Here is a 12,767-nt window from a genome sequence, read left to right as displayed (position 1 = left end):
ATGCTTGTGTTGTATAATATATGATATTTACTTCACTTTTTGATTTTGCTCATTTGGATGTTTTATTTGCTTTACCACAAACAAATAAATTAAAATTCCTGGTTGTCTTTATGTAACTTAATCATGTATGTGGTGACATACAAGTTGATCATGTCTTAAGTGATAACCAAAATGGTCTGTAGTATATGAATATAGGAGGGAAACCTTATCCTGGTAATGCTACAGATGCGGCCAGCTTGTCACAAATGGTCTGATCCTGATCATTCGTGTAGGGGACATGCAAGTGGGGGCATCCTATACAAAGAGTTTGTATAAGACTTGGCCACGAAGAGTTAACATCTCATTATATAACACCGTTCATGAAAGAGAATTCACTTCACTAGAATGACCATAGGTAACATGACCTCAATCCTGAGCGAGTTGGGAACTCCTGCCATTGAGGGTGGTCCTTTGATTTGCATGGGTGTGAGTAGCCAGGCTTCCGACTCAAACCTTCCACTTTAGGGATTCGTCTAATTTGGGAGCCAGGAACTCAGCTACACAAGATGGAATTCAGTCATTCCCCAAAGCAGGGATAAGTAGATAGATAGCTCCCTTAAGGGCTGATCCCAGGGCTTGAACGATGTGACGCCACATACCTTCTCATGGCCCAGAAGGTGTTCACACATAGCTGGACTATGTTGTATTGTTCATTAGAGGGATCAGTGGTACTTAAGGAGTGAGATGTAACTATAGGGGCAAAACGGTAAATTGGTCCAACTGTACTTTCGAGCATCTGTGAAGGGTTATCGTATTCATGATTGGTTATATCCGATGGACATAGAAATATATCTGTGGTAAGAAGTATTCAGCTGTCGGTCTTTAGTGGAATGTCTGGCAGTTAACAAATGGTGGATCTCGTGACTAAAGAGTTTAGTCAGCTATTCACGTACGGTTGGAGCTTCGAGCCATAGGTCCATAAGATCCCCTTGGTAGCTTGGATACAAGTTGAGAATTAGTTTTTGGGTCAGTTTGAAATGTTCGAATTGACAAGAGGGAGTTCGATTATATATTATATAATTGATCTGGTTAATTATATATGATATGATTGACTAAATGTATGAGATATATTATTTTGGAGGAAATATGATATAAATATGATTTATATCAAGTAGAGGAGAAAACACTATAGTTGATATATGATATCAAACTATAGGTTATAAATATAATATGATTATATTTATTATTTTATTAATTGGACGGTTATGAGATAATTGGCCGGCGTTTTCTCCGAATTCGTGCGTTAGTGGGAAGTTCAATTTAGTTCTAGTAATTGAAGAATAAAATGAAAATGGTTTTCATTTTGCAAAATACACGCATAATTTCTCACAGTGTGATAAGCATTTAATCGCAGAGTGTTTAAGAGCCTATACGATAACCTACCATTCACTAAACGATCGCACACTCGCGCTCGCACTTTCCTAAATAATCGCTTACCATTTACTAAATGATTGCTCAACACCTGAGCTGATCTAAACGATCGTATAGACGATTGCCTAGCTTTTACTACACGATCGTGTAACCCACACTAAACAATCAAGCACCCGACTATACGATATTCTTTCTATTCTCCCACTTGCTTGATTTTAGTACATGAATGCCTTTCTTCTTCACTTCTACCAAATTTGAACAAAACCCACCCTTTGGATTCTTACTTTGAGAATAATGAGGGCTCAAAGTCTTGATGTCGTTCCCGTTTCCTTGTTGTTCGAGTGAAGCTGTCCGTGTAGACGACCAAGGTGTTGCTGGACGACTACTTGCTAGACTGGCGAGAGCGAGAGGAGTTCGTTCAGGGAGAGAGCGAGATTTCAAGTGAAGAAAAGTCTTCAACTGGTATGTTCTCTCGGTCTCTTGTTTTTATCCTCTAAGTATGCCAGAATTTAGCGTTGTGAATGCATATCTGTATGTTTGAATGTATATGTGGAAATTCTATCACAATGAATTGGAAAGATCCGCTTCCGTTCATAGGTACTCTTGTATAAGTGTTCCTTCATATATAACACTAAGAAAGCTAATGAACTGTTAATGATCCTCTTATATACATGATGGAGGAAATACTTCTTATTTTGTTGATGATTTGATATGCGTCGATGGCCATGCATTGATCATGCATTGATAAGAAGAATATGCGTTAATATTATATGCGATGATCACACGATAATCTAAAGAATATGCAATATGTGTTAATCGTTTATGCGATGACTATGCTTTCCTCTCACAAGTTTTCTTGTTCTCTTATAACGAAGTCGAACACAGGGACTTGCAACTAAAGGATGTTTGTAAGTAATGTGTTTGAGGCGGTGAATAAAAATAAAAAGAAAGAAGTTAATTAACTATGTGCTACTCTTACTCCTAGCTAAACAGTCTAAGCAATTGAAGTTTGCTTATGAGATTTGGTAGAGATGCGACAACTGTTAACGCATAATGAGATGCATGGAGAAGTAGAGTTGAGGGAAAATTTCACCAAGTCATTAAGTTTGGTCACAAGAGTAATCCTAGCTCGCCACACTAACGCATTGCACACCTCTCAGTGGTCAGCCACATGCTTATATCTCTATAACGCATGGTTGCGGTCAGCATAAGATTATTCCTATCTCTAGGAACACTGCTCACTTTGCTTAGCGAGTTCCACTACTCACCCTCTCGGACAGTTGGTTATAGCTACTTAGCTCATAGACAAGCATTGCGATAGCCTCGCACTAAGAAAAGAGGATTGACTCACAATACTCGCGTAATGCATACCTCTCGATAGTTTGCTACATGCGTCATATCTCTATGCCGCATGATTGAGTATATGATAACTCTTGCAATCTACACTTTAACTCATTGCGATGAGAGTAAAAGTTGATAAAGTAGAAGAAGATGATGAAAATAGGGTTGAAGGAGCTAAAGAGATGCATTGATTACAAAATGTATTAATGTCTTAAGCCAAAAGGTAATACAATACAGAGGTAAGAAGAGGGGTAGAGGGCTAGATGTAGGCAATCTCTTGCTTCCATCAGATGTGTGTCAAGGCTGCCAGTGATGCCATGGATGGGCGGTGGAGTAGTCTCTCTCGAGCTCTATCTCTAGCGAAGCTCTGGTCGTCAATCGGAAAAGGTTGTGGAAATGAAGAACTCTTAAAGACTGTTTGCTCATGCTCTTTTCTGTGATCACAAGAATCTGCCTAAGCTTGAGACTCGGATACCTTGAATTTGGGCTCCAAGGCTTTATTGATAGAGCTCAGACACCAATAGCATTGGTAGTCCCACTCAAAATTACTGCCATCACTGATGTGGTAGGTAAAATGTCATAATGATCTTATCTTTTTTATACTCCCAAGGTATGGGTTCATGATTGTTTCTTCCGAAGTATCAACGTATTCCACCCACTTTGTGATTTACAACCTTCTATCATGGCTATCACTCTGTAGTTGTGGCATTTCATGTGACGAGCTTGTCTTCATGAAGATCAATGCATGCGATCAACTTTACAATGGTCTGGGATCAAGCATACGATCGATTCCTGTGACAGCTAAAAAAATAGACATTTTGACGCAAAATAACACATGATATAGGGTTAGCGGGAATTTTCAACGCTGATCGATGCAAGCTCATTTTTCCACATTATTCAAAATTTGATGTCGTGGAAGTCATATTGAAATAAACTTTGCTAAAACCATACAAATTATTTATTATTAATTTATTTGCATTAAACCATTAAGACAACCAATCAATTTTAGCAAAATAGTCTAGTGTACCCTAGTAACATCTATTTTGTAATGATGTTTCAGTGAGTTAGGAAAAAAGTCACCGTAGGGTGATCAAGTGCCCCTTCACTGAAATAAGACATTCTTACCCGATATATTGACCAACACCTTGTTACTATAACTATCAGTCACCATTGTTCGGTCCAAAATTTGTTAAACTCACTTAACAATTCTTGTAAGTATAATCCTTCGTTTTGGGTCCTAGATGAAGGAAATCTAAACATAGAGATCCAATGAGCGGAAGCGGATCGTTCCAAATCCCATTAAGAAAGAATGCAACAATTATAGTCTAAATAGAAACGATTATGCATATACTATAAATTACAACATGCTTCTTATAAATGAACAAACAAGGGATAGAGTATGCAAACCTTTGAAGAATCTTTCTTCAAGTATCCCTCGATCGTTTAGCAACTGGTTCAACAACATGAACTAAAAAAAAAACGATCAGAACTCGATCTCAATGAACGGCTAGATGAACCTTGATCACAATTGAGTCCAACTCGATCCTTGAACGAAACTAGAACACCACCACAAGAGTTACCTTGGTATTCTCGATGTGAGAATTCAGGAGTTGTGGGCTTTGTGTGACTTTAGATAGAGGAATGAAGGAGGTAGACGATCGAGTAGACAATCAAGTAAGTTGGAGATGGATGAAGTCTTTCATATAGACTAGATACTCGATCATTTAGAAAGAAGAAGCCTATCGTATAGACTTGTTACTCGATCGTGTAGTACTGAGTAACTATCATATAGTAAACTCGTTCCTTGATTGTTTAGGCTGTGAGACACTATCGTTTAGTAAAACACTTTACTCGATAATTAATTCTTTTGTCAAATGACAAAAAAAAAAAAAAAGAATCATCATTTGATTTTGGAAAACTATTTTTCTTTTATCTCACAGTTACCATAATCGTGTATAACCTCCCACTCAAGTTGGTTATTAAAGAAAAAGAATAATTATCATATAGTTAATATATTATAAATAAATATGATAACCAATTTATCATATTATATTTATAACCTATAGTTTTAATATTTCATCATATGAAACATATAAACCATAGTTCTTTTTCTATGTTATGGTATTTAATATAAATCAAATTTATATTAATTCCTCCAATTAATGATGTATCAAATACATCATATCAATTATATCACATATAATTGAATCAATTTAATTATATCATATATAATCAAATTTCCTCTTGTTAATTTGAATACTTCATACTAACCCAAAATTTGATTCTCAACTTGAACCCATTGAGCTACCAAGGGGACCTTATGGACCTGTAGCTTGAAGCTCCAATGGTACGTAAATAACTAACTAAACTCTTTAATCACGAGATCTACCATCCGTTAACTGTTGGTCACTCTACTAAAGACCGATAGTTACACTCTTCACACTACAGATATATTTATGTGTCTATTGGATCTAACCAATCAACAGTCCGATGACCCTTCACAAATCTCTCGTAAGTACAGTTGGACCAATTTACCGTTTTGCCCCTATAGTTACATCTAACTTCTTAAGTACCACTGATTCCTCTAATGAACAATAAGTCATAGTCCTACTATGACTGAGTCTTCTCTTCCCAAGAGAAGGTGTGGCCATTATGTTCAAGACCCGGAATCAACCCTTAAGGGAGCAATTTATCTACTTACCCCTACTTTGGGGAAGGAGTGAATTTCGTCTTGTGTAGCTGAGTTCCCAATTTTTCAATCAGACGAATCCCCAAAATGGTAGGCTTGTTGAGTTGGCAATCTGGCCACTCTTGCCCATACAAATCAAAGGACCGCCTTCATGAGCAAGAGTTCCCAACTCACTAAGGATCAAGATCATGTCACCTATGGTCATCCTAGTGAAATGTAAGTCTCAATTATCAACGACGTTATATAAAGAGACTAATCATTTCGTGGTCCGGTCTTATACAAACTCTTTGTATAGGATACCCCTGCTCACATGTCTCCACATGAATGGTGAGGATCAAACCATTTATAACACTTTACAACACTTGTAACATCTACAAAGCGGGTTGTATCCATAGTATCACCAGGATAAGGTATCCCTCCTTTATCCTTATACTACAGACCATTTAGGTTATTACTTAAGACATGATCCACTTGTATGTCTCTACATAGATGTTTAAGTTACATAAAATAACCACTAATCTTAGTTTATTGGATTGAGTAAATGCTTATAATATAGCACTTATTTTATTAATAACAATATGTTTATAGAGTGTTTACAAACTACGAGACTACTAGGAGAATTAGAACACCAATCCCAACACTGGAGTTTTGCCCCAGTGACCCAACCGTGGGGAAAAACTGATTGGGACATGAAACTAAAGCAACCCTATCCATTGCTAGAGTTTGAATAAAATGTCATGTAAAATGGCATCCTTTAGGGGACACCTACGGTGCCACGAGGCCATGCGTGAAATTTTACTTGAAATTAATGAGAGAAATCGAATGATGTGTTGTCACATGTCCTGCTCCCACTAACTATAAACACTCTCTCCATTCACCTTGATATTTATTTATACAAATGCCATGCGCAGGGGGACACCCATGGTGCCTCGAGGCCGAGTATAAATCTCATGGTATGAACTTTAAGGAGAAACGTGAAGAAGATAAAATAATGTATCATATACCTCATTTTCCTCCCACTGAGTATTTTACCTAAGGTTAATTGACTTAGAAAATCCGACTATTGATTTTAACTAAGTAATTAGTTAATTTGCCCAAAAACAACATTTGTCTTTGGTAGTTAAACAATTTTGATTAAGGTTCATTAAACTTTTTAATAAACTTTAATCAAACTTGCATGCATGTAACAAATTTATCTAATTTACCTTTCTAGTAAGTTCTTAGGTAGGGATGTTACGTTTCCAACAACTTAAATACCCCAGCCTAGACAGAATCTGCCTTAGATAAAAGGTCCTTTATCGATACATTTGTTACATTGTTAATATTTTATTATGAATCAATTTAATCCTATTAAGCCGATTAAAAAATTAAACTTAGATTTCTAATCTCATTAGAAACGTGATCTTAGGTCTATCTCAATCATATTTTAAGACAACTTTGAAAGATGATTATAACCTAAGGTTTGCATGCAACTCTAAATTATTGATTTTAATTCTAATTTCATTTAGTTATAACGATTATATAGAAATGAAACAATTAAAACCATACATTGCATGTTTTGACATTCTTTAGTAAATTATAATATTTATAAATTTAACATAAAGTGGGGTCATGCATCATGAAATGTCATTTCATTACTAACACATATATAACATTTATATAATAAAGTAATGAAACATACAATAGAATACTACCATACATTCATCAAACCATATATTATAACAATTATAATATAAATTTTGCATGAATATGTTATTAATGCATGCATGCATATATTATAACATTTATACTATATGATGCATGAGCATGCTATATAATTTAAATCATGCATAAACATATACTATAACACATATAATAGAGATGATGCATGAAAATAAATGCATAACCTATGGTAGGTTTTAATTATATATGACATACAATATGACATATTATATAAAATAAAACATACATCACATGTATATTAAAATAGCAGTTGATGGACGGGGATTGGACATCTAAATAAAATTTAAAGGCTAACTATTACAAAATAAAATACATCAAGCTCAAAACAAGTGAACTGGACCTTGAACCGCTCAAACCGAACCAGGAACCGGTCTAGAAGAACCTAAAACACTCGAATTAGAGAACCATGAATTGAACCGGACCGACAGACCATGAACCATGTGCGAATCGGGGCTGAGCCGCATGAAATTTTCGTCACGGGGCATCGTAACGTTGTGCCCAACATTGCGACACTACGGAAATTTCCTTTCGTCTGCCGCATCGTAGCGTCGCAACGCTAGGACACAACGTTACGGCGCTACAACACAGTCACCCACTGTACTGCTTCGATCTTCTTCGAAAAACTGTCGAACTTCTCCTCGAATTCACCAGAAAACGAACAGGGATCCCACGAACAACTAAAGATTCAAATACAGACTCGATAACAACAATTTAGGCCCCAAACCATGGGCCTTTAAAGAATGAAATTCAAAAAAGGAAAGCCAGAAATCTAATGTCCAAACCTAAAACATCCATCAATGCAATCATTCAACCACAAATTCATCACATGAATTTTTATAGAATGCACATACCCACCATAATCTATAAAACCAATTGAAAAAATGAAATTTGGGATCAAAACCTAAAGGCTCTAATTGAAGAAATCCTTGTGAGGGGATCCTTAAGCGGAAGCGAATCTACCCAAATATCATTTTTACAGAATTGAAATTTTTTTTACAAAGAAACAAAAAAAAAAAACATGCATTTAATTCAACTATAATAACATGCTTAAGAAGAAAATTAAAGAAGAATTAATTGGGTTTCAGAAAATCCTTACTTTTGAAGACACTCTTCATTTATTCTTCTCTTCTGTGCAAATCACGAAATGTGAAATTGCCAATTGGGCATGACCACTAGAATGACCTCAGTATTCTCAGGTAGAGAACCTAGGAGGAGTGGACTCTGACTATTTTGGATTTTTGTGAAGGAAGAGAAAAGGATCGAGAGAAGAGAGGAGAAGCATGCAAAATGTTTTTTCTTCTAAGAACCTAGAACCCTTCTGTGTTGCAGGAAGAAGAAGAAGAAAACACAAAAACCACTCCCTTTATTAACCACCCATGTAATACGTGAGTGGAGAGAAAATTGGGGAGGGAAGTTAATTTCCTCCCAATAATTAAAATAATTAATTTAAAAAATATTATATATATATATATATATATATATTAATTCTTTATACATATATACATAACTATATGTTATATCACATATAACATATAACCTATAGTTTTTATATTGTATCTAATACAATATAGCCTATAGTTTCAATTTTCTCTCACCAGTGTCTTTTAATATAAATCACATTTATATTAAATTTAATTATATGAATCCAATTCATATAATTAATATTTGAATCATATTCAAATATTTATTTCCTTTCATAAATACTTAATATTAAAATGTATCAAATACATTATAGTAATTGTTGGGATTGGTGTCCTAATTCTCCCAGAGTCTCGTTGTTTTGTAAAGATGCACATTGTTAATGAATAAAATAAGTGTTATTTAATTATGACATTTACTCATATCCAATAAGCAAAGCTCCTTGGTTATCTTATGTGAACTTAAGCATGTATATGTGATATACAAGTGGATTATGTCTTAAGTGATAACCTAAATCAGTCTGTAGTATAAGGATTAAGGTGGGATACCTGATCTTGGTGACACTACGGATACGGCCTGCTTTATAGAGGTTTGCAAGTGTTGTAAACTTCTACAGATGGTTGATCCAGACCATTCATGTAGAGACGTGGAGCGGGGGTGTCCTATACAAAGCGTTTGTATAAGACCTGGACCACGAGATGACTAGACTCTGTATATAACGCCGTTGATACTAGAGACTTGCATCTCACCTAAATGACCATAGGTGACATGACATCAATCCTGAGTGTTTTGTGAACTCCTGCCTTTGAGGCGGTCCTTTGATTAGTATGGGTGAGAGTGGCCAGATTGCCAACTCAATATGCCTACCTTTTTGGAGACTTGTCTGATTTAGGAGCTGGGAACTCAATCCACAATATGGAATTCACTCCTTCCCCGAAGTATGGATAAGTAGAGAGATTGCTCCCTTAAGGGCTGATTTCGGGGCTTGAACATAGTGGCCACAGCTTCTCTTTGGAAGAGAAGACTCAGTCATAGTAGGACTATGATTTATGTTCATTAGAGGGATCGGTGGTACTTAAGGAGATAGATGTAACTATAGGGGCATAACGGTTATTGGCCCAGCTGTACTTACGAGCGATCTGTGAAGGGTTGTCACACTACTCATTGGTTAAGATGGACACATAATATATCTGTAGTGAGGAGAGTTTAGCTGTCGGTCTTTAGTGGGGTGCCTGACAGTTAATGGATGGTGGATCCTGTGACTAAAGAGTTTTGTCAGTTATTCATGTACCGTTGGAGCTTTGGATCTACAGGCCCATGAGGTCCCCTTGGTATCTTGGATTCATGTTCAAGGATCAAGTTCTTGGTGTTGATTTGAAATGTTCAAATTGACAAGAGGTATTTTGATTATATGTGATATAATCGGTTTAATGTATAAGATACATCTAGTGGAGGATTGATGTAAATGAGATTTTCATTAAATACCATGGAATAGAAAAAGAACTATGGTTTATATGTTTCATGAGATAAAATATTAAAACTATAGGTTATAAATATAGTATGATAAGTTGGTTGTCATTTATATTTATAATAATATTGATTATTAGATAATTAATACTTTTTCTTTTAAATAACAAAATATAGTGGGTGGTTATTGATCATGGTAACCGTGAGGTTTTAAAAGGAAATCGGTTTCCTATTTTGAAAAAAAAAGGAGTTTTTACAAAAGATTGAAAAGTTTTGAGTTTTCTCTTCGGCGAAAAGAAACTCACGGAAGTCGTCAAGTAAATACAGATTTATTAAACGATGGCTGGGCGAGCTAAATGATCGTGCAGGTGCTAGCTAAATGATCGTGCGGTGTTTATGAAACGATCGCATAACTTTGCTAGACGATCGCTGGCCCAAGGTAAATGATTGTGTAGAATCGACCAAGCTAAACGATAGAACTAAACGATCGCATAACTTTTACTAGACGATCGCATAGTTTTATCTAAATGATTGGGCATCGACCTATACGATAGGTCTTCGACTTCTCCCACTTGCCCAGTCGTGTACATGATCTGTCTTTCCTCTGTTCGTCTACCTCACACCAAGTCCGAATAGAGCCCACCTTCTGGATTCTCACACCGAGAATACCAAGGTCGCCTTGTTGGTGGTGTCAGACTCAACTCGACACCGTCGAGGTTTTCTGGAGGCCGTTCGTGGTGCTGTGGAGGCCGTTCGTTGTTGTGGAGGAGTTCGTGACTGAGGAGATCGTTGAGGACGAGCGCAAACTGTTCGTGCGGTGTTGCGGTCATGTAGATTGGGCGCTCGTGGTTGCTGTGATCGATCGAAGTCGCACATCAGAGCGTGGAGATGTTTCTGCATATGTGCGTAAAGTTCCCTCTGTACATTTGATGTTCATGCTGTAATTTCTCTGTATATTTGCATAGCTGTTTGTATTGAAGTCGACTGTAAATGTATTGTTGATTCATGATTGTAATTTGGAATAATCTTGCTTCCGCTGCTCACGAAAATCGAGTGTCGATTTCCTTCAGTAATTATATCACATATAATTAAAATTTAAATAATGATTTCATATATAATTAATTCCGTCAATTAATTTGAACAATTCAAATTAATCAAAAATCTGGTTCTCATTTAATCCCGTTGAGCTACCGAGGGGACCTCATGGACCTGTAGCTTGAAGCTCCAACGGTATGTGAATAATTAATTAAACTCTTTAATTAAATTATTCACCATTCGTTAACAGTCAGATTCTTCATTAAAGACCTGTTGAGGTTGATGCTCTAAATCTCGTAGGATCCTATAATTTATAAATGTATTGAACAAACTCATTGTCTATTTAATAAAATATATGATATTTTATTCCATTTTTTACATTAACCAGAAACCAATAAACTAACATCCAAGGTTATCTTGTAACTTAAACATGTATAGAGACATACAGGTGGATCATGTTTAAGTGATAACCTAAATGGTCTGTGGTAGATGGATAAGGCTGGGTACCTTATCCTTGTGACATTACGAGTATGGCCCGCTTTGTAGGTATTACAATTGTTGAAAAGTGCTACAAATGATCTGATCATGATCATTCATGTATAGACATATGAGTGGAGATATTCTATACAAAGTAGTTTGTATAAAACCGGACTACAAATTGTTTAGTCTCATTATATAACATCATTCATAATAAAGACTTACATTTCACCAGGATGACCATAGATAATATGACCTAAATCTGGAGTGAGTTGTGAGCTCCTGTCTATGATGGTGATCCTTTGATTTGTATGAGTGAGAGTAGCCAGATCGTCAACTTAATAAGCTTACCATTTTAGACATTCGTCTCATTGGGGAACTGGGAACAAAGCTACACAAGAAGGAATTCACTCCTTCCCCGAGTTAGGGGTAAGTAGATAAATTGCTCTCCTAAGGGCTAATTCCAGGGCTTGAACAATGTGGCACCACACTTTCTCCTGGCCCGAGAAGGTTTAGTCATAGTCAGACTATGATATATTGTTCATTAGAGGGATCAGAGGTTCTTAAGGAGTTAAATGTAACTACAGGGGTAAAACAGTAATTTACCTAGCTGTACTTACGAGAAATTTGTGAAGGGTCATTGCACTGTTAATTGGTTATATCCAATAGACACAGAAATACATCTGTAGTGCGAAAAGTGCAACTGTCAATCTTTAGTAGAGTGCCTGATAGTTAACATATGGTGAATAATTTGATTAAAGAGTTTAATTAATTATTTATGTACCATTAGAGCTTCAAGCTACAGGTTCATGAGGTTGCCTTGGTAGCTCAATAGGATTAATTGAGAATAAGTTTTTGGGTTAATTTGAATCGTTCAAATTAGTAGAGGGATTTAATGATATATGATATAATTAAATTATTTTCATTATATGTGATATATTATTATAATATATTTGATACATTATAGCTTTAGTGAGAGGAAATAAATATTTGAATATGATTAAAATATTATTAATATGAATTGGATTCATAATTGTTAAATTTAATATAAATGTATTTTATATTAAATGTCACATTTATATTAAATGTCATATAAGAGAGAAAAAGAAATTATTGGTTATATTGTATGTGATACAATATTAAAACTATATGTTATATTTGATATAACATATAATTTAATATATATATATATATATATATATATGTA

The sequence above is a fragment of the Benincasa hispida genome, chromosome 9, assembly GCF_027475165.1.
Source record: "Benincasa hispida cultivar pf3 chromosome 9, pf3_genome.v1.1, whole genome shotgun sequence".
NCBI lineage: Eukaryota > Viridiplantae > Streptophyta > Magnoliopsida > Cucurbitales > Cucurbitaceae > Benincasa > Benincasa hispida.
Note: the sequence above shows the minus strand (reverse complement) of the source record.